Genomic DNA, 23,018 nt, shown 5'->3' with positions numbered 1-23,018 from the left:
CCAGCAGTATCCACATCATCAGAAAAATTGTTAGGAAGGCAAATTCTCAGATATCCCACCCCCCAGCTATTGAATCAGAAATTCTGGGGTGAAGCACGGATGAAATACATTTACAAGTTCTCCAGGTATTTCTGGAGAACCACTATGCTAGAGGTAAGACAAAACACAACAAAACAAAAAACAAGACCAGACTAGATGAACATTTTAGAGTGGAAGAAAAGGATATCAAATCACTATGAAAGAATCAAGAAAGACTGTGACAAAATTTTCATTTTTGAAATTTTACAAATCAATAAAATGTTAGCTTAAGTGCTATTAAATNATTACTAGGACAATGGGTCTCAAAAGCATTATGGCTAAACCAGCAGTATCCACATCATCAGAAAAATTGTTAGGAATGCAAATTCTCAGATATCCCACCCCCCAGCTATTGAATCAGAAATTCTGGGGTGAAGCACGGATGAAATACATTTACAAGTTCTCCAGGTATTTCTTGAGAACCACTATGCTAGAGGTAAGACAAAACACAACAAAACAAAAAACAAGACCAGACTAGATGAACATTTTAGAGTGGAAGAAAAGGATATCAAATCACTATGAAAGAATCAAGAAAGACTGTGACAAAATTTTCATTTTTGAAATTTTACAAATCAATAAAATGTTAGCTTAAGTGCTATTAAATTTGTTAAACTTATTAAAGACACCAAAACACATGGTTTAAATAATGAGGAAGTTTTTCTTTCTTTTTTCTATTGTTGTTCAGTTACAGTTGTCCCACCTTTTCCCCTGTTGCTCTCCCCTCTCACATCAAAATCCAGGGATTGGCAAGCAGTTTAGGGCCAGAAGGACACTCTGACGTAGTCAACAAATGGCTTCCCACTTGTGTGTCCTGGATAGCTGGTACACTGCTCATCATTTTCAAGTCAGTAGAAATACAGGGAAAAGAACAAAAGAATTGCAACCCAGTCACTTTGAGAGTGCCACACATCATTTCCCCTCGCATTTAGTTTCTGGGCTCACCAATACACAAAAGAGGTAATGAAATGTGGTCTTCAGTGGTGCAGCCATGAGCCCAGCAAAGCTTTATTTACCTCAATGGGAAGAAGAGACATTGGCTGACAACCAGCAGTTTATCATAAGCTAATCTGCAGAATACACAGCACCTAAGAGGGAGTTAGTAAGCATGAAACTTAGCAAGAAAATATTTTCAGATGCAGGGTAAATGGTCAAAAAATTAGAAAGAATGAAGGAATATTAAGAGACATGTAACATAAGTGCAATAATTAAGAGACATGTAAGATACATGATACAAGTTCCAGGCAGAATGAAGAAAGTTGATTTTTAAAATTACTCAAAATATAAAAGATGATAGATGGACCTAGAGGATATCATGCTGAGTGAAACAAGTCAAACAGGGAAAAACAAATACTATGTCATTTCACTTATATGTGGACTCTTTAAAAAAGCTAAATAAGCAAACAAAAAAAAACAGAAATAGATTTATAGATACAGAGAACAAACAGATGGCTTCTAGAGGGAGGGGAGTAAACAGTTGGGTGAAAGGGAATAGAGGCACCCAGTTTCAGTTAAAAAATAAATTGCCCAGGGGACTGTAATGTACAGCACAGGGAATATAGTCAATAATATCATAACTCTGTAGAGTCTAGTAACCATCTGACAGATGGTGACCACACCATGGTGTGACTTACCATGGTGATCAGACTTACAGTGGTGATCACAATGTAAGGTATATAAACGTAAAATCACTACGTTGTACACCTGAAACTACAATGTCTTATCTCAGCCATACTCTCATAAAGTAATTTTAAAAAGAATAATATTTCTTCAAACTAAAGAAAGACAGGAGCTCTCAGACAGAAAGGGCACATCATCAAGTCTCAAGCATATGACAATAAGATTACTAAAACCAGCCCTGGCTGGTGTAGCTAGGTGGATTGAGCACAGGCTGCAAACCAAAGGGTTACGGGTTCAATTCCCAGTCAGGACACATGCCTGGGTTGTGGGCCAGGTCCCCAATGAGGGCCAGGTCCCCAATGAGGGCCATGTGAGAGGCAACTACACATTGATGTTTCTCTTTCTCTCTCTCTCCCTTCCTTCCTCTCTCTCTAAAAATAAATTTAAAAAAGATTACTAAAAATAAAGTAAAAATTCTAAAGGCTTCCAGAAAGAGTAAATAAAGAGATAAAGTTGATTGACATCAGACTTTTAATCAAATACAGCTTCAAAATTATAAAGGAAATTAACTTTAAATAAGTGTGAGTGAACCCATTCAAATTAAAACCCAAGAATGAGAGTCATTCGATAGGACTTAGATGGTATACCTCCCGTGCATAATTTGAAATAATCACTACAGAATGTATTCTAGCAAGAAGAATAAATTAAAGGGTAATAAAGAGTGAACAAAAACTTTTTTAAAAGTTATTAAGTTAAATACATTTTATTTAAAAAATTCAAATATGTTTTATCAATGTAAATATATAAAAACAATCTAAAGTTATATTAATACAGTAAATTATAAATATGTAATAAATCATATATATGTATTTATGTAAAATTGTAATTCTAGATCAAATCCTCACTGGATAGGAAGAATGAGGAAGGGGGAGAAGGAAATGAAAAAAAGGCCTGCTAAGGTCCTTGACTTGTACAGGGACAAGATATAAAGCCTGGTTAAATATACATTTGGTATTAAAAATTAAGGTGCATTAAAAACTTTTATGAAGCCCTGACTGAGTAGTTCAGTTGGTCAGAGCATCATCCTGATGTGCAAAAGTTGCGGGTTTGCATAAACAGGTGGGACAACAATCGATGTTTCTTTCTCTCCCTCTCTCTTTCTCGTCCACTTTCTCTAACACCAATTAATTTTAAAAATCAACAAAAAATAAATATATAATAAAAAATAAAACTATTTGTGAACCACTAAGAAGTGAGAAATAACTATCTATTATTGAACTATAAAAGAACAAAAAAATGTAAAGTTTAGTCAAGCCAACAAAAATAAGGAAGGTTAGTAAAAAAATTTAAAAAAAGAATGAATAATAAGTAAAAAAACAAAATGAGATGGGAGGAATAAGTACAAAAATATCAATAGTCACACACCATCTTGCTTAAAACAAGAAAAATTTAAAATAAATACTAAGCATTGAACTAAAAAACTCAAGATAACATAAACATTATACAAGCAGAAAGGAATCAATAAAGTTAAAAGGAAGTTATTAAAGGGAAACTGACTCCATATACTGGCTTTTAACTAATACCTCTGTTTATTGCTCACATCTCACTTCCATCTCCCACAAAACCTCCAATTCACATTCCAAGATTTTATGGGGTAAACTGATTTAGTTCTTGATTCCATCCCCCTCTGCAGACATTTAGATTTTCACTTCCTCTCCTCAAGGAAGTAAGTTAACTTACTTCCTAACTAACTAACTCCCTATCTGAGTTACAACTTTTAAAAAAACCAACTGACATTTACTCTTCTCTCTTCTCACGTGTTCTTTGTTCCTATATATTTATACTTTTTTTTATTCCTTTAGTATCATTTTATTGGAACTTGGAAAGTATTGTTAAGATTTTCCTTTCCCCACCTCGTATCTATTGTCTCCTACTTCCTTACTAATAAGACCTCAGTCTTACTGAGGAGCAACAATATGAAACTTAAAAAGTGTTTATAACATACTTGAAGCAGGGAGTGTCACGTGACACAGCTCAGGTCAATGAGACACAAGTGAAAGTTACTTGGTGGAGCTTTCAGGGAAAGCTCTTGAAGGTGGTATACATGGGACATGCTACCTTCCTAGACTTCTCCTTTCTTTTTGTATAGGAAGCAGACTTTATACTAAAGGTTAATTATCCATTTTATCATCAAATGGTAACAATCTGACAATAAGATTGATGGAGCGGAAATGTACAAATGTTTAGGTACCTTGTGACATTACAGGGCCACTACCAAATCCCTTTTACAAATAAGACAGTAGAAATTAGTTTGGACTGAGACAATAACAATCTATTAGGCTAGAATAACAATTGCTAATGAAGTCAGCTACAAGTTAACAGCAAACAGGCATTGAAGGAAAAATTGAAAAAGATACAAATAAGTGGGAGCATATACTATACTCATGGAAAAGAATTAGCATTGTTAAAACATCTATATTACCAAATACCATCTACAAAGTCAATGAAATTCCTATCAAAATACTAATGGCATTTTTCACAGAACTAGAACTAATAATCCAAAACTTTATATGGAACCATAAAAGATCCAGAATAGGCACAGGAATCTTGAGGGAGAAGAACAAAGTTGGAGGTATCATGCAACCTGGTGTCAAACTATACTACAAAGCTATAGTAATCAAAACAGCATGGTGCTGGCATAAAAACAGACACATAGATCAATGGAAAAGAATAAAGAGTTTAGAAATAAACCCATCTTTATATGATGAATTATTTATTAGAAAAGACACAAGAACCATATACTAAATAAGTAGGTTGCAAAAACTGTACAAGTATGTGCAAAAATGAAACTAGACCACCTGGTTACACCATATACGAGAATAAACTCAAAATGAATTGAACACTTACATGTAAGACTCTAAACTGTAAAGCTCCTAGAAGAAAACATAGGGAGTAAAATCTCTTGACATTTCTCATGGCAATATTTTTTTTCTGATATATCTCCTCATGTGAGGAGAAAAACATCAAACTAAAGACATTTTCTAAAATGTCTAAAAACATCAAACTAAAGATGCTTTCGTGAGACTGTCTCACTTCTCTCTGAGTACATCATGGTCAGTTTTTATTGTATCTGTTTAGATGTCAGAATCCTTCCTAGATTCTGAGCTTCTGAAGGCCAGAGCTATTATTATCTCTGTACCCTCAAATCTTAGCACAGAGCTCATCATAGGGTATATATAAATTCTTGTGAAAGAAGGCGGGGAGGAAAAATGAGGGATAGAAATGTTGCTGTATAATTTTGTATTTCAGACATTATCAAGAAGTTATGCAATATAGATCCTGTCATTTCAAATTCTTGAATATCTTCATTGGCTTTCAGAGCAATGGAAACTATCAACCAAATAAAAAGACAATTTACTGAATGGAAGAAGATATTGAATATATTTGCCAATGATACATCTGATAAGGGGTTAATATCTAAAATTTTTAAAAATTCATATAACTCAATACCAAAAAAACAAACTATAAAACAGGGCAGAGTACTTGAATAGACACTTCTTCAGATATGACATACAAATGGCCAACAGACATATGAAAAGATGCTCAGTGTCACTAACAATCAGAGAAATGCAAATTGAAAACCACAATGAAATACTACCTCCCACTTATCAAAATGACCATCATCAATAAATCAACAAACAACATGTATTGATGAGGATGTGAAGAAATGGAAACCCTTTTCCTTTGGTGGAAAACTTTCCAGGACAGAAGAAGTTGGCATGAAATATTCAAAGTGATGAAAAGCAAAAATTACCTACCAAAATTACCAAAATTACTATATCCCCCTAGGCTATCATTCAGAATCAAAGGAGAGTTTCCCAAACCAAAAAGAAAGAAAGGAAAAAAAAGGAGTACATCACCAGTAAACCACCATGATAAGAAATTTAAAGGGTCTTCCTTAAAAAGAAAAGAAAAAATCAGAACTACAAGAAAACAGAGGAAAGAAAGAAATTCTCACTGACAAATGCAAGCACACAATAAAAGCAGTGAATCAGGCAAGTCTATAGTTAGTACAAAGGTTAAAAGGCAAAAGTTGGAGGACCATATGTAATTACAATAAATAAAGGGATACACGATAAAAGTAAATGTGGAAGGTGTGAGTAAAAATTGTAGATTTTAAATGTGTTTGAACATAAGTGACCATCAACTTAAAATAGTCTGAGACAAACATAACTTGGTCTATAGGAAGCACCTGGTAACCACAAACCAAAGATCTATTAACAGATATACAAAAAATAAGAAAAAGGAATCCAGCAAACACAACAGCATAGAAAGTCATCAACATATAAAAGAACAACAGAATAAGCAAAAAACTGTGGTATATTTACACAATGGAATACCACACAGCAGAAAGAAAGAAAAGAACTACCCTTCAAAACAGCATGGATAGAACTGGAAAGCATTATGCTAAGTGAAATAAGCCAGGCAGTTAAAGACAACTAACATATGATCTCACCTATAAGTGGAACCTAATTAATTAAAAAGACAAATGAGCAAAACAGAACCAGAGATTTGGAAATAAAGAAAAAACTGACAGTGTCCAGAGGGTGGGAGGAGGATAATAGTGGAAAGTAAGGGAAGAGGCAAGGCAAGGAACATGAACAGAGGACTCATGGGCACAGACGATGGTGGGGGATTGACTGTGGGAGTGGGGGATGATAGGGAAGGGAAGGGAAAAGCAATGGGGGACAATGTGGGACAACTGTAACTGAACAACAATAAAAAAAGAGAACTATGAAAATAATCAGAAAATAATTAATAAAATGTCAATAACTATATACCTATCGATAACTACTTTAAATATAAATAAATTAAATGCTCCTATGAAAAGACACAGGATAGTTGAATGGATAAAAAAACAAGACCGATATGTATGTTGTCTACAAGAGTCCCACTTCAGGTCGTAAGTGCCTAAACTTGGCCTACTCTGGATCCACTCCCAATCAACCTCCGAATCAACAAATTTGGTGGCCAGCTTCAGACAACAGAGCACCACCCAATTAGCTCCACAAACAGCACAACAAAAGGGTGATCTTAGCAGGCAGAAGAGCACATTGGGGTGAATGCCTCTGTACAGCATGTGCTCCCACACAGCAGCTTGAACACTTTGGTCATATCAATACTCACAGCCCTCAGCCTGAAGGTCAACCTCAACCAATGATATACCACCAACAGTCAAGGCACAACTACAACAGGAGGGCACACACAACCCACCCAGCGGACACTCTTGGAGACCTGGCTCAGGTGACCAAGGAGACTGGGCTGCCAGGATACCTACTATATAAATCTACTGTGGCAACTTGGGAGAACGTAGCAGATGTAACTAATACCAAAAAACAAACACAGAGAGACAATGAAAATGAGGACACAAAAAACCATGTCCCAAATGAGAGAACAAGAAAATCCTCAGAAAAAGAGCCAAATGAAATGGAGGCAAACAATATACTACATACAGATTTCAAAGCAGTGGTTACAAGCATGCTCAAGGAACTTAGTGTGAACTTCAACAAAGAGACAGTAAGCATAAAAAAGGACCTGGGAGCCATAAAAGAGAACCAGTCAGAAATGAAGAATACAGTAACTAAAATGAAGAATACCCTATGGAATCAAGAGCAGATTAGATGAAGCAGAGGACCAAATCAGTGATTTAAAAGGCAAGGTAGGGAAAAACACCAAATCAAAATAGTAAAAATGAAAATAGTTTAGGGGACCTGTGGGCCAACATCGAGTATAGCAATATTCACATCATAGGGGCAGCAGAAGAAAACAGATGGCAAGGAATAGAGAATGTATTTGAAACAATAAGGCCTAACTCCCCTACCTAGCAAAGGAAATAAATGTACAAGTTGATGAAGCAGAGTCCAAAACAAGATGAACCCAAAAGAGGCCCACACTAAGATACATCATAGTTAAAATGCCAAAAATTAAAAACAAAGAGAGAATCAGATGAGATCGGGTGCACTCAGGGTGGTATGGCCATAGACCAAAGAGAGAATCTTACAAGGCACACAAGAACGGGTTAGTTACCTACATGGGAAGCTCCCAGAAGACAGCTGATTTCTCAACAGAAACTTTTGAGGCCAGAGGAATTGGCACAAAATACTCAAAGAGGAAAAAACCAACGACTGATAGAGAAAAGCCCCTTTTCCGCTAGCCTAAGAATGCCCAGAAGTCTCCTTTGACACGAGTCTAACTTCCGAATTCCACTTCTGTAATCTGCTTCTGCCGTGCAGCCAAGGAGAGCCACAGCACCTCAGATATCCCCAAATAAGGAAACAGACATAACTTCCACATTCTGCTTCTGTAACTCGCTTTACCACGTAGACAGGAAAGCCCTGCAGGCTATATAAACCACAAGAACCCTTTGTTCAGGGCTCAGAATTTGGAGATCACTCTCCTCTGGGCCCGTGAACGTAATAAAGATTGTGCTCCCGAACCCTCAGTGTCTGGTCGCTTCATTTTTCTGTAACATCTGGTTCCCTGACTGGGAAACAACCTCACATAAATTCGGGCCGATTTGCCGCCAGCCTGACAGGGTGGACCAGGTGGCCGGTGGCCCAACCGGGGACTGGGGAAGCACATGCCCTGAGATTTCTTAGGCCCTGACCAGTTGGGGCACTGGACACCGACCCATGACTCCAGGCGGGAAGTGAGGGTTTCGGACCACGATCTATCGGAAATCGGAAGGCGCCGGATCGGTAAGTGCCCCGGGAACCGGACCGAGACCAGAGAGAGACTGATCACCTCTCATAGCCAGAAAATTCAATCAGAGTCAGGAACTTAGACTGAGTCCGATCATCAGACCCTCACTCGGGGAGGGACCAGACCCGAGACCAGGAAGGGAGGTTCGAGTCCTCCCAGACCTGCCTGAGGATCGAGACTAGGTAGTCCGATCACTGGACACTCACTCGGGGAGGGAATGTTTAACTTCTGAGTGTCTGAGAGTGAAAGTGAGAGTGTGTGTGTTTGTGGCTCCACGGGTGAAAAACCTACGGAGCAAGATTGGGCCCCAACCTGCAGTTCCTGTGTCAGGTCATACGGCATAACAGCTGGCAGTTAACCCCAAATTCTGCTGGGGCAGCCTTAGCCAAGACCAACCTTTTGTCCCTCGAGGGAACAGGCCAGGCGGACGAGCGAGTGAACCCCACCCTTTGTGTGTCTGCGCCAAGTGGGAGGAAGACCATGGGAGGTGGGCCTTCCACAGTCTTAGATTGTATGCTCAAGAACTTCAGTAGATTTAGAGGGCAAGACCTGTCTCTGAATGCAGAACAACTTGAGGTTTTTTTGCACATCAGAATGGCCGATCTTCGGAGTTGGCAGGCCCCCTGAGGGAACTTTAAATTTGTCCACCATTAGAGCAGTTCACCTTGTAGTTACGGGAAAGCCAGGTCACCCTGAATTCAGAAGGCAGATGAGTGTCCCGGGGACTTCCCAGAGCGACTAATGGAGGCCTATCAAGTTTATACCCCTTTTGACCCAGAGGCAACCAAGAACCAGTGTATGGTCGCCATGGCCTTCGTCTCCCAGTTGGCCTCAGACATTAGGAAAAAGCTACAGAAATTAGAAGGCTTCACAAGCATGACTTCGAACCAACTCTTGGTAGTAGCCAACAAAGTATATGAAAACCGAGACGAAGCCGCGGCGGCCACCCGCTTAAAAGACCAAAAATTGCAGGCCACCCTCTTAGCTGCCTCACTGGGAAAACCAGCCTCCACGACATCAAAAAGTGGACCGAGTAATAAAAAGGGGCACTTCAAAGTAGAAAAAGATCAGTGTGCTTACTGCAAACAGCGAGGACACTGGAAGCGGGACTGCCCAGCCCACAAGCAGTGGGAGGAGTCATCTAACAGCCAGGCAGTCCCGCTGTTGCCAGCTCCCAATGTCTTAGCCCTTGCCGGGTTCAGCCAAGACTGAGGGCGACCAAGCTCCATCGCACTCAGTCCCCAGGAGCCCATGGTCAGAGTAAAAGTCAGGGGTCAAGACATTGACTTTATGGTAGACACCGGGGCAGTACATTCAGTAGTCACCATTCCGGTAGGACCCGCCACTGGAAAAGAAGTTTTAGTACAGGGAGCCACCGGCCTCTCGGCCAGCCTGCAAAGGTTTTGCCAGTCGTGAAAAGTCAAACTTGGCGGCCACCAGATTACCCATGAGTTCCTGTACTTACCTGACTGCCCAATCCTCCTGTTGGGCAGGGACATTCTAACCAAGCTGGTGGCACGGGTCATTTTCCGACCTGGGGGCACCTCCTTGGACCTGCCCGCACCTCGGACCATCGCCCTGGTAATATCAAGGGAGGAGGAATATAGACTCCACCAGAAAGATGAAGGGCCAGCACAGGATCCCCTTTGGGCAGCCTACTCCGGAGTCTGGGTAGAGGACAATCCACCAGGACTGGCGAAAGGGCGGGAGCCCGTATTAGTAGAGCTCATGCCCGGAGCGACACGGAGATGCCTTAAACAGTACCCGATACCTACAGATGCCTGGCACGGCACAGCTCCGATAATCAATAGGCATCTAGAAGCGGGGATCCTAGTCCCTTGCCAGTCGCCATGGAACACACCACTGCTCCCTGTAAAGAAACCAGATGGGTCCAGCTATAGGCTGGTACAGGACTTACGGGCAGTGAATCAAATCACGGTTACGCTGCACCCTGTAGTCCCAAATCCACATACCCTGTTGGGACGGTTGCCATTGACAGCCACTCACTTTACCTGCCTCGACCTGAGAGATGCCTTCTTCTGCATCCCTCTGGCCCTGCAGTCATAGGCCGTATTTGCCTTCGAGGGGGAGGACCCAGTATCTGGGGAAAAGTGTCAGCTAACTTGGACGAGACTGCCACAGAACTTCAGAAACTCTCCCACTCCCCTCAGAGAGGCCCTAGCCAGAGATCTAAAATCATTCACTGAGAAGGAGACTGGATGACCTTGGACAGATTTGCTGCCGCTGGCACTACTTAGAATTAGGAATGCCCCAAAGTCTTCAGGAGACCTCCTCCCATCCTCAGTATAGATAAAGGGGGGAGATGTAGCAGGAGACCTGTTTAGACAAGCCCAGACAAGTCAGAGGGACTCGGTCTGTTTGCTGAGCCACTAAGATAAGGAGGGATAAACAACTAAGTAACTAAGAAGTAAGAACAAAAGAACATTATATGACTCTATAAGCAGCCCTGCCTTCTTGCTTCTGTAAACCTGCTTAGCTGTATGCTACTGCTGTGTGGACACCACAGCAGTCAGGTTCGCTGTGTAACTGGTTCTGATAGGAATGGCTCTGGTTTTGAAGGTCATGAACTGAGGTCCAAGGCTGACCATCTGATTTATAGGGTGTTTGCAAGGTCTAAGCTTCAGAAAGGTGAAAAATGTCCCTGCGAATCTAGGGATTTTTAGCTGCCAGATACTGACTCTAAGTACAGTCCTTCCCAGTGTGGGGAAGGAACAGGGATTAAAAGTAGATTATGGGTAAATCTGGATAGGTAAAAGGGCTATAGGAGGTTTGTGAATATAATCACAAACCTTTCTATATTGTAGAAAGTCTGTGGGAAGTTATAAAAATAAATGGAAATATGAAAGCTTTGGAAAGAAACTATGTGGTGTTAGTAATAGAAGGTATAAGGCATGGAGATGCATATTGATGGGTATTAGAAGGAGAAAGATTTCCTTCAAGCTTTGTGTTTTTCTCCCTACCTGATCCCTCCAGAATTTGGCATTCTGAAGGAATGAATGATGACGTAACATTTCTTTGCATAAAACCACTAAGACCAGTCACTAATAGTGGTTTTGTTAACCAGGACTTTGACTGGAATGTCATACCTGAAGGAGGCATGTATGGGTTCTGGTCGTTACCAGAAAGCTCAGAGGAACTGGGATTGACCTGTGAAGCTAGCAAAAGCCCACGAGAAAAGCCTAGCACTTTGGTTGGTTGTGCGGTTCCAGCCAGCCTTTCCAGGGAAGGAACAAAGGTTGCTTTCCTAAAAGATGGCTAAAAGGAACCTGTAGGCACAATGGAGGCTCAAGGATTTGAGTGAAATGACTGGTACAGGCAAAGCCAGATGGTGATGTGTGGCTCTGCTTCTTGCCCTGAGGGGCAGACTGAGAAGTCAATCTGAAGGTTCCCTGTTCCAGAAGCAGACTTGAAGATCATAAGTGATCCAGGCTGCTCTTGGTGTGTTTATGCAAATGAACAGTCAAAATCAAAAGTGGGACCCAAAGTAGTCCCTATAATAACAGTAAGGGTGATCTTAAGGAGAAAAATTATAGTTCAAGGAAAATCACTATGCTCAATATTGGATATCAGAATGGTGCAACTGTCTTAAAACTGTCTTATTTTCATTGAAGAGTTGAAACCAGGTTTGTGATGTCACCAAAGATGTATAATTTACAGGTGCAAAGGACCTGTCAAATTGCCACTGTTAAATGTCATTTTGGGAAGGACCTTGCAATGGAATGTCATCCCCAAAGACAGTCTCACAGGCACAGCAACTGGTTTGGGGATTATTATGTGAATTAACCTGTGTGTTCTTCTGTTTTCATAGGCCGTATGCCTATTTCTTACCTAATCTGTCACCTCCAGAATATGGCCTGACCAGAAGGCCAACGGTCCAGTAATGCCAGCCGTTGGACACCAAGCCTTCGTCTTCCTGGTGACAGCCAACTGACCAGGACCCTGTAAGGTCCTTCCCCTTGCAGGAAGGACTCCCTCCGTGCTGCATCCCCCTCCTCCTCTTTCACAGTACCCGACCCAAGGGTAGGTAGACAACCTATGTCCAGCCTGAAGTAGTTATAAGAAGATGAGACCTTCGTCCATTGTCCTTTATGATTCCAGAAAGAGAAAGGAATCTCAGAACCCCTCCTAATAGTTAATCACAGGAGGAGAAAAATGATGAAGAAAGAAACCTCATTAAGGCTCTGAATCCAGGAAAAGAGGAGGAACCTCTATATTCCTAGGAGAAGAGTATTGCTACTTTGTTAATGAAAGTGGCTTAGTTGAAGAAAACTTACAACGCATAAATGAACTTAAAGACAGACTATGGCCCAGAGCCGGGACGGGAGCATCCTCCTGGTGGCAGGACACTCTTCTCTCCTTCCTAGTCCCCGTCCTAGGACCCCTGATCATCCTCATCCTAGTCATTACCGTAGGACCCTGGGCCATCAGAACAGTAGTCAGCCAGTTAGAAGGAGCACTGGTACAGAAGACCACTAGCCGCATTCTCATGCTCAGGCAACAAGAGCAGAGAGTCCCATTATTGGATGCTAAGACAGACGAAAGCACTGTCTAAGCACCCACAGGGGGGAATGATAGAGAAAAGCCCCTTTTCTGCTAGCCTAAGAACACCCCGAAGGAGTCTAACTTCCGCATTCCCCTTCTGTAACCTGCTTCTGCCGCGCAGCCAATGAGAGCCACAGCATCTCAGATATCCCCAAATAAGGAAATAGATATAACTTCCACATTCCACTTCTGTAACTTGCTTTGCCATGTAGACAGGAAGGTCCTGCAGGCTATATAAACCCCAAGAACCCTTTGTTCAGGGCTCAGAATTTGGAGATCACCCTCCTCTAGGCCCGTGCACGTAAATAAAGATTGTGCTCCTGAACCCTCGGTGTCTGGTCGCTTCATTTTTCTGTAACACAACAACCAAGACTACTTTCCCCAGCAAAGTGATCAGTTAAAATTGAAAAAGATAAAATGGAGGATACAAGATGACAGAGAAGTGAGTGGAAGTTACACCAACTTCCTCCCAGGACCAATGTAGAATTATAACTTAATTATGGAGAAATCACTCAGAACAAACAACTGAACAGAGAAAGAAGCCTTATAACCATGGACAGACAGAACAATCCATCAGCACAACATGACTGGTAAGGAGTGTGGTGGAAGCACAAAAGGGCTGGCTGGGCATCCACAGGTGGCAGCTGATGTGCTGGGGTGATATTTAAGTGGTCAGTTGAATCCCCAAGAGGTATGGGGTCTAAACCCTAAGCTGGGATCCCTAGCCTAGAGCACCAGAACCCAAAAAGTACAGAGACTAACAACCAGTAAGTTAGGGTTGCTCTCTGCCAGAGATAGATGGCTGAAGATGCAAAGAGCCACTCAAGGGCCAAGGCATAAATTTTTAGTTGCAGCCACTTATCCAGGTATCTGGCAAACGTCAGGGAGGCAGAGTAGACTACAGATGCTTGGGGAGAGACTGGGGACAGAGGCTTTGTAGACAGAAGTGAGAGAGACTAGCCACTGGGATCTGAGTGCTGAGTCATCCCTCATAAGGCAGCAGCCATCTTTCTCAGGCAGACCACTCCCCTCCAAGTGGCAGCAGCCTGAGGGATAATAGACCTGAGCCTAGTAGGGATTCTACCCCGCCCTGAGGTGCTTAAGCCTGACTGTTGAGTATAGAGTAGCTAGATTAACAACTGAAGGAGTCAGCCTCCAATAGTAGATCCATGGTAAACGCAAATGGAGTCATCATCTGACATCACCAGAGGAGGATCCAGAAAGAAAAAACAGTGGTAAATACTATATGCTACCAAGACGAAGTCCACCATGGTCTTCTACATGACTTGTGATATTTTCTTTCCTGCATAGTTTTTAACATTCATTTCATGTCCTTCACGTTTGTGCATATTAAGTCACTAGACTTTATGCTACAGTTTATTTCAATTCACATATTTTGCCCCTCTCTTCTCTTACCCATTTTACCTTCTTTCCTCTTGTTTCAAAGTTTCTCATGACTTTGAATATTTGTTGCCAATCCCTCTAGCCTGCAAAGTTCCTTTTGAGAAATCAGCTGACAGTCTTACAAGAATTCCCCTGTAAGTAGATAACTGCTTTTCCCTTGCTGCTCTGAAGATTCTCTCTTTACCTTTAAACTTTGACATTTTAATTATGATGTGTCTTGAAGTGGGCCTCTTTCCATCCATCTCATTTAGGACTCTCTGTGCTTTCTGGACTTACATATCTATTTCCTTCACCAAATTAGGGCAGTTTTCTTTCATTATTTTCTTAAAATAGATTTCTAATTTCTTGCTCTTTCTCTTTTCCTCTAGCACGCCTATGATGCAAATGTTGGATCGTCTGAAGTTGTCCCAGAGGCTTCTTACACTGTCTTCATGCTTTTTATTCTTTTTTCTTCTTGTTCTGATTGGTTGGGTTTTTTTTTTTGCTCTACCTAGCAAAGGTAGCACTTAGAATTGAAGGGCCAATAAAGAGCTTCCAAGAAAAGAAAAAACTAAAGATGACTGTCATCACCAAACCATTATTATATGAAATGTTAAAGGGACTAACTTAAGAAAAAGAAGATCAACACTATAAACAATAAAATGACAAAAAATACATATCAATAGTGGAGTCTGAAAAACAAACTAAGCAAACAAGAACAGAGAGAGAATCATGGATATGAAGAACATTTGATGGTTGCCAGATGGGAGGGAGGTGTTGGGGAATAGGTAAAAAGGTGAGGGGATTAAGAAGCACAAATAGGTAGTTATGGATTATCCATGGGGACGTAAAATACAGCATAGCAAAGGAAGTAGCCAAGGAACACATGCTTGACCTATGGACATGACCAATGGTATCAGGATTGCCTGAAGGAGTGATAGGTGGAAGGACCAAAGGGGGGAAAATTGAGACAACTGTAATAGCATAATCAATAAAATATAATTAAAATGAAAATAAATAAAAATTAAAAAGAACAAGTAGAGGAATTGAATGGACATTTCTGTAAAGAGGATATACAGATAAGAAATGAATATTTGAAAAGATGCTCAACATCCTTAATCATTAGAAAAATGAAAATTAAAACCACAATGAGATATCACCTCACAACAAACATGTCAAAGTGACTATCATCAATAAATCAACAAACAAGAAATACTACTGAGGACGTAGTAAAAAGGAAACCCTCATGTACCACTGAGGGACTGTACAATGGTGCAGCCACTATGAAAATCCATATGGAAGATCCTCAAAACTTAAAAATAGAACTACCACATGACCCAGCAATTACATTGCTGGGCATTCATCCAATGGAATAAAAAACACTAATTCAAAAGTGCATATGCACCCCTATGTTTATTATTTATAATAGCCAAGATGTGGAAGCAACCTTTATTTGACTATTGTCTACCAATAGTCAAATAAATAAAAGGGAGGTGGTACACAGGGTCTGGCACAAATAACGCTCCTTTTTATTACAAAATCATAAGCATGTAATTCTGTAACATAACAATATCACACTCAAGCACACCATATGACATTTTAGGTGAAATGTTCAAATTAAAACTAAATTATAAATTATCACACCCATATTATTACCCTACCAACTACACTCAAGCAGGCCTTACTTCTGCTGGACCCATTTTATAACATATACAAAAGAACATCGCAGTCATAAGAAAAAAATCTTACCACTTGCAACAGCATGGATGGACCCAGAGGATATCGTGCTCAGTGAAATAAGTCAGATAAAGACAAATGCCATATAACTTCATAGATATGTAGAATCTAAAAAATAAATAAACTAACAAAACCAAAACAAACTCATAGATACAGAGAACAAATTGATGACTGCCAGATGGGAGGGGGGTTAGGAAGTTGGGTGAAAAATAGGAAGGGATTAAAATGTACAAATAGCCAGTTATAAAAATTCATGGAGTTGTAAAGGGCAGCATAGGTGATACAGTCAATAAAACTGTATCAATAAGAACTATGGATGCTGTCAGATGGGTAACAAACTTATCAGAGTGATTACTTCTTAAGTTAGGTAAGTATCTAATCACTACATTGCATAACTGAAACTAGTATGTCAACTGTAACTGAAAAACTTTAAAAAATATTGTATTAAATAATAAAGCATAGCAGGTAAATAAAAAGAATTAGAAAAAATGAACTTGATGATAGATCATTAGATATTATATTCTGTGAAGCAGAAGGAAAAAAAGTAAATGGACAGTTAAAGACCATCATCAGGAAACACTTAAGGGAATACTTCAGACTGAAAGAAAGGGACACTAGATGCTCAGTTTAACCAAAATGAAGAAATAAATAGTGTGGGGGCAACTTTCCTCGCAAGTCCTCCCATACGCCACGGATGAAAGTAAACATGACTGAGACATGATGTGATCTGCTCGGGGAGGAGAGGTAGCCAGTTTCCCAGAGGAAAAAGGCCTTGAGCCCCTTCCTCCAAGGGCTTTTATTGGGTTTTAATACATAGGAATAAAGGGTGGCAAGGATTAAATAGTAGATAACATTTCAAAGAAATCTGAGGGCTTAGTCTGAGTCACTGTCTGTCAGAAATGGGGGTTTTGCAGAAACTTTGGGAGACATACTCATTTCCTCTAGGACCCTTATCATATGAATGAAAGCACTCTTAGCAGAGATTCCACAGGTTTATCAGGAAGTCTTTGTGATGCCAGATTTTCCCCCAGGACACGTTCTAGCAAGGCAAGGAGCTGCACCTCTCCCCATCAGGTATTCAGGCTTAAGGGGATTAGAGCCAGGAAGCACTTCTCCCAGAGAACATGGGGACTCGGGCTTTGTCAAAACCAGGGGGGGCCGGCGAGAGTCCATTGTTCTTTGTTGCAGCCCCCTGAGTCCTTCCATGATGGCCTCCCAAGTGGTCATGTCTGGCTTAGGTTGCCCCCCACTGTGAGGGATCTTACCCATCATTGACTTCCAACCAAACTTTGGGGGCAGGGAGAGGAAACTGAGGCAGCGTTTGCTACCAGAGACAAGCTTTGTCTCCTGCAGCTCCCATTCCAAAGGTCACTCACTCATCCTTGAGCCACAGGGTGTAGAGTTATAATTCCTAGAACCAGGCAGAGTGGTCCACAACAAAATAACAGCAGGAAAGGTAATTATGTTGTTAAATATATGACTACAGAAATAGAGTTTCTTCTTTTCTACTCTTATTTGAAAGACAACCACATAAAATAATAATTATAAAAGGAATGTTAGGGCTTAGAACATACAAAGAATGTACAAATTTGTATGATAATGATAGCACAAAAAAGGAAGGATGAAATTGGAGTTCTACTGCAGCAATTCGATATTTTTTGGATTTCAATGTTAATGTGAAATGAGGTCTGTGTATGTAAGGCCTGTCCAGAAGAATCAAGCCATTGTTAATTGAACAAGAACAGTTTGTGAAACATCACTGTAATCCAGCAACCGAGGAGAGTGGACTAGAATGTGAATGCAGGAACAAGGATGACTTCACTGTACTAGTCAGTGGGGGTGGCAGATGCCATTGAGTCAGCATGTGTACCTTGTGGCGTGGCATTCAAAATGATGAGTGAATAGAACACCAAATTTTGTGTTAAAGCTGAACATTTCTCCTATTGAAATAGTTTCCTATGGAAACTATTCAGATGATTCAGAAGGCTGCAGCTGGTGATGGGCAACTGATGATTATCACAACAACACACCCACTCATACATCATGTCTCGTGCAGAGATTTTTGGCAAAACATCAAATCACCCAAGTGACTTTGCCCTGCTAAAAACCAAATTTGGTACCCTGTGACTTCTGGCTTTTCCCAAAATTAAAATCACCTTTGAAAAGGAACAGATTTCACACCATCGATGAGATTCAGGAAAAGATGATGGGGCAGTTGATGGCAACTGGAAGAACTGTATGATATTCCAAGGTGCCCACTTTGTTTTGTTTTTTTTAAATATATTTTATTGATTATACCATTACAGTTGTTCTATTGCCCCCTTCATTCCCCTCCACCCTGCACACCCCTCCCCCACTTTATGACCAGGTGTCTCAAGTTCTTTAGATTCTATATTTCCCCTACTATTCTTGCCCTTCCCCTATCTATTTTCTACCTACTGTCTATGCTATTTTCTGTACCTTCCCCCCCTTCTCCTCTTCCCATTCCCGTTGCTAACCCTCCACATGTTCTTCATTTCTATGGTTCCACTTCTGATCTGTCCTCTTGGTTTGCTTTTGTTTTAGGTGTGGTTGTTGATAACTATGAGTTTGCTGTCCTTTCACTGTTCATATTTTTTATCTTCATTTTCTTAGGTAAGTCCCTTTAACATTTCATATAATAAGGGCTTGGTGATGATGAACTCCTTGAATTTGATCTTATCTGAGGAGCACTTTATCTGTCCCTCCATTCTAAATGAAGGCTTTGCTGGATAGAGCAATCTTGGATGTAGGTCTTTGGATTTCCTGACTTGGAATACTTCTTTCCAGCTCCTTCTTGCCTGTAAGGTCTCTTTTGAGAAATCAGCTGACAATCTGATGGGTACTCCTTTGTAGGTGACTGTCCCCTTATCTCTTGCTGCTTCTAGGATTCTCTCCTTCATTTTAATCTTGGTTAATGTAATTATGATGTGCCTTGGTGTGTTCTTTCTTGGGTCCAACATCTTTGGGACTCTCTGAGCTTCCTGGATTTCCTGGCAGTCTATTTCCTTTGCCAGCCTGGGGAAGTTCTTTATTATTTGTTCAAATAAGTTTTCCACTTGTGGCTGTTTCTTTCCCCCTTCTGGTACCCCTATAATTCGGATGTTGGAACATTTAAAGATGTCCTGGAGGTTCCTAAGCCTCTACTCATTTTTTTGAATTCTTGTTTCTTCATTCTTTTCTGGTGGGATGTTTCATTCTTCCTTCTGGTCCACTCCCTTGATCTGAGTCCTAGTTTCCTTTCCATCACTATTGGTTTCTGTGCATTTCCCTTCATTTCAATTAGTTTAGCCTTCATATGTTCCAGTTCTGTGAGCATCCTGATCACCAGTGTTTTGAACTGTGCATCTGAGAGGTTTGCTATTTCTTTTTCGGTTAGAGTTATCAGTTCTGGGGCTTTGAGTTCTTCTTGAACCATATTTTGGACTGTTCATGCCTGTTATGTATGAAGAGCGGAGACCTAGGTGTTCGCCAGGGCGGGGCAAGTCAGTCGCTGGGTTGTGACGCTGTACATGGGGTCGAGGCCAAAGGAAAGCAGTGGCGGTCCGTCCTCCGCCACTCCGCCGCCCCCGTCACTGTTGTGGACCCCCCGTCACGGAGCGGGTCCACACGCTCCGTCCCACTGCACACGAATGTGTGACCTCGGTCAGCCCTCTGCAGCTGGGGCCTGCGTGATTTGTCTCAGTGCTCACTCCTCCGCTGGTTTATCTGCATGCAAATGTGTGACCAGGGTCAGCCTGCCCCGCGCCCTCACTGGGTCCACGCTGATACCCTGGCTGCCTGGGCACCTGGGTCGGGGGATCTTTCCTGCCCGACCCTTCTCCGCTGCTGGCTCCACCTCTCTTACCAGTCCTGGTTGGACGGTTTCTTGTTGTCGGACTTCCATATAGTTCAATTTTCTGTTCTTTGGCTGTGCCTTTGTTTACTAAACTTTGTTGAATTCAAACTTGGTTGTGGGAGAAGTGTTTCCACCTATGCCTCCATCTTGGTGGAAGTCCCCAAGGTGTCCACTTTGAAAAAGACTGGGGCATCCTGTCCCATGTATGTTTCTTGTATCTTGTACCTTCTTCAATAAATGTCTCGATTTTCCATATTACATGGCTGGATACCTTATGGACAGACCTCATTGTTATAAATAGAGATGCATATTGTAAACCCTAGCTTACACTTAGATAATCACTTAGGAAATAACTCAAAAATAATTTCAAAAAACAATAAGGTAATAATAAAAATGATAACTCAATTAAAAATGGGTAAGGATGTGTATATACATTTTCCCTAAGACTACATACAAGTTGCTAAAAAGCACATTAAAAGATATTCAATATCATTAGTCATCAGGGTATACATATTAAAAGCACAACAGGATACCACTTAATACTTATTAGGATGACTAAAATCAAAAAACAACAACAGTTGATAAGGTTGTGGAGAAACTGGAATCCTCACACACTGCTGAGTGGACATAAAATGGTAAAGTTGCTTTGAAAAACAGTTTGGCAGTTTCCCAAACAGTTTAAACATTAACTTATCATATGACCCAGCAATTATAATCCTGGCCACATACACAAAAGAAATAAACATATGTGTCCACATAAAAAACTGTACATGAATTTTTACAGCAGCTTTATTCCTAATAGCTAATAAGTGGAAACAGTCCAAATGTCCATCAACTGATAAATGGACAAACTGTGGTATATACATTTGCATATATATACTATATACAATTGAATGTTACAATGCAATGTAACATTCTACAATATAAATAATTGAAGTATTAATACATGTTACAAAATGAATGAGCCTTGAAAACATTATGCTAAGAAAAAAAGTCCCAAAGATTACATATTGTATGATTTCATGTATATGAAATACCCAGAAAAGGCAAATCAACAGAAGCAGAACGTAGATTAGTGGATGGATGCCTAAGGCAGAAAGGAGTGGCAGGAAATAGGGTTGTTATTGGATACAGAATTCCTTTCTGGGATGATGGCAATGTTCTAAAGTTGATTGTATTCATGGTTGAATAACTGTTTATATAGTAAAAATCTTTTAACTGTACACTTTTTGGAAAAAGGATACTGAAAAAACTGTACTAAAAATAAAGTTTTTAATTTAAAAAATGATGAAATCACTAAAACGGCATACTAGAAAATATTTAACATAAAAGAAGGCAGTAAAAGAAGAATAAAAGAACCAGAGAGACACACAACTATAAAAAAACTAGAGCAAAATTGCTGATATAATCCAACCTTATCAGTAATTATATTAAATATAAATGTATTTTGGGGAGGGGTGGGTGGGTGGGTGGGTGGGTGGGCTGGGATGGGAGTAAAAGACAAAAAACTGTACTTGAACAATTAAAATAAAATAAAAAATAAATAAAATGTGTATAATATATTAGCTTAGTCATAGAAGTATGTAATTTAAACTAGAGAAATGAACATATAGCAAGGGCAACCTTTTGTGTTTTACAAAAGGGGTATGTTATTAAAATAATTTTAAAACAAAAAAATATATAAATGTATTAAACATTCCAGTCAAAAGGCAGATTGTCACACTGCATAAAAAATATAAACTCCAATTATATGCTGTTTATAAGAAGTATATTCTAGATTCAGCCTCAAATTAGTTGAAAGTAGAAGAATGAAGAAAGATAGACTATGCAAACATAACATAAAAGAGTTGGAATGGCTATATTAAATATTAGAGGAACTAGATTTTAATATCTCTTTGGCTTCAATTAGTCTGGAAACCTCCCTAATCACAGGGATTAGGCCAAGGGATAGGGGTACAAAGCTAACAAATGGCCAAAGGTAACTAACATATAGGCCCTAGGATTCTCACTAAGGGAAAGGGAAGAATTAGGAGCATTTAGGATTCTGATTCCTTATACTGGTGGTGATTGATGACAAAGGCTGCTTTTACTACCAATAAAACATGAATCACACTGACAAAGATTCTCTCCATAATGAAACTAATCAGGCTCCTCTGAGCTCTTTTTCAACAATGTTTGACATGTGGGCTTCTGTGTTCATCTTTGCATTGTTCAATTTTATTAAGAATCCTGCTATTCAAGCCTTAAAAAAAAAAAGAAAGAAAATTTTACCTTCTATGACAGCACGGATGGACCTGGAGAACATTATGCTAAGTGAAACAAGCCGGTAAGAGAAAGACAAACACTATGTGAGTTCACTCATATCTGGAATCTAATGAACAAACTTGAACTAACAAGTAAAATAGAAACAGACTCATCAGATAGAGAGCAGACTGACAGCTCTGGGGTGGGGAGTGTTAGTGGGTGGAGGGACAAAGCAAAAAGAAAAAAGAACTCATGGACAACAGTGTGATGATTGGGGGGGTAGTATAAGAGGGATAAATGGTAATGAAAAATATAATTAAAAAACAAATTTTAAAAAAGATTAAAAAGGAAGAATAAAGACAGTCACCTTAAGAGTTAAATGGAAAAGGAAAGAAAAATATTTTACATAAATAGAGTCAAAATCCACAGGAAATTTCTTTTGTCATAAGTCTAAAACATCTATGTTGAATTAATTATAAAGTAAATATAAAATTTAAATGATAGGTATGATAGTTTTAAAAACAGAAATGTAAGTTACAAATTTGACTGAAACTTAATAATTTCAGAAGATGCTAAACTGCTGAACTCTAATAAAAAGTATATTGTACCAATATGAAAAATAAAAAGAATCCTGCTAACTCCATTTAACCAGAAGCCTCACCCTCAATAGCTTGGTCACTCTTCATGTTTGATCAGGTTCCTCATCTTCCTCCGTCCTTCAGATGATGCCTAATCTGTCTGGCCTGCCTTTGGCAAAAATCCTATTAGGTTGGTTGGG

The 23,018-nt window shown here is 40.0% G+C and overlaps 1 protein-coding gene across 1 annotated transcript in view; it reads right to left on the bottom strand.

Annotated features, from left to right (window-relative positions):
* IQUB (IQ motif and ubiquitin domain containing) overlaps nt 1-23,018 on the bottom strand; it is a 79,847-nt gene that overhangs the window by 41,900 nt on the left and 14,929 nt on the right. The gene's annotated exons all lie outside the window — the stretch shown is intronic.

This window comes from Sturnira hondurensis, unplaced genomic scaffold (genome assembly GCF_014824575.4).
Source record: "Sturnira hondurensis isolate 20B ecotype Veracruz unplaced genomic scaffold, ASM1482457v3 Scaffold0008992, whole genome shotgun sequence".
Taxonomy (NCBI): domain Eukaryota; kingdom Metazoa; phylum Chordata; class Mammalia; order Chiroptera; family Phyllostomidae; genus Sturnira; species Sturnira hondurensis.
Note: the sequence above shows the minus strand (reverse complement) of the source record. Positions and strands in the feature narration are given on the sequence as shown.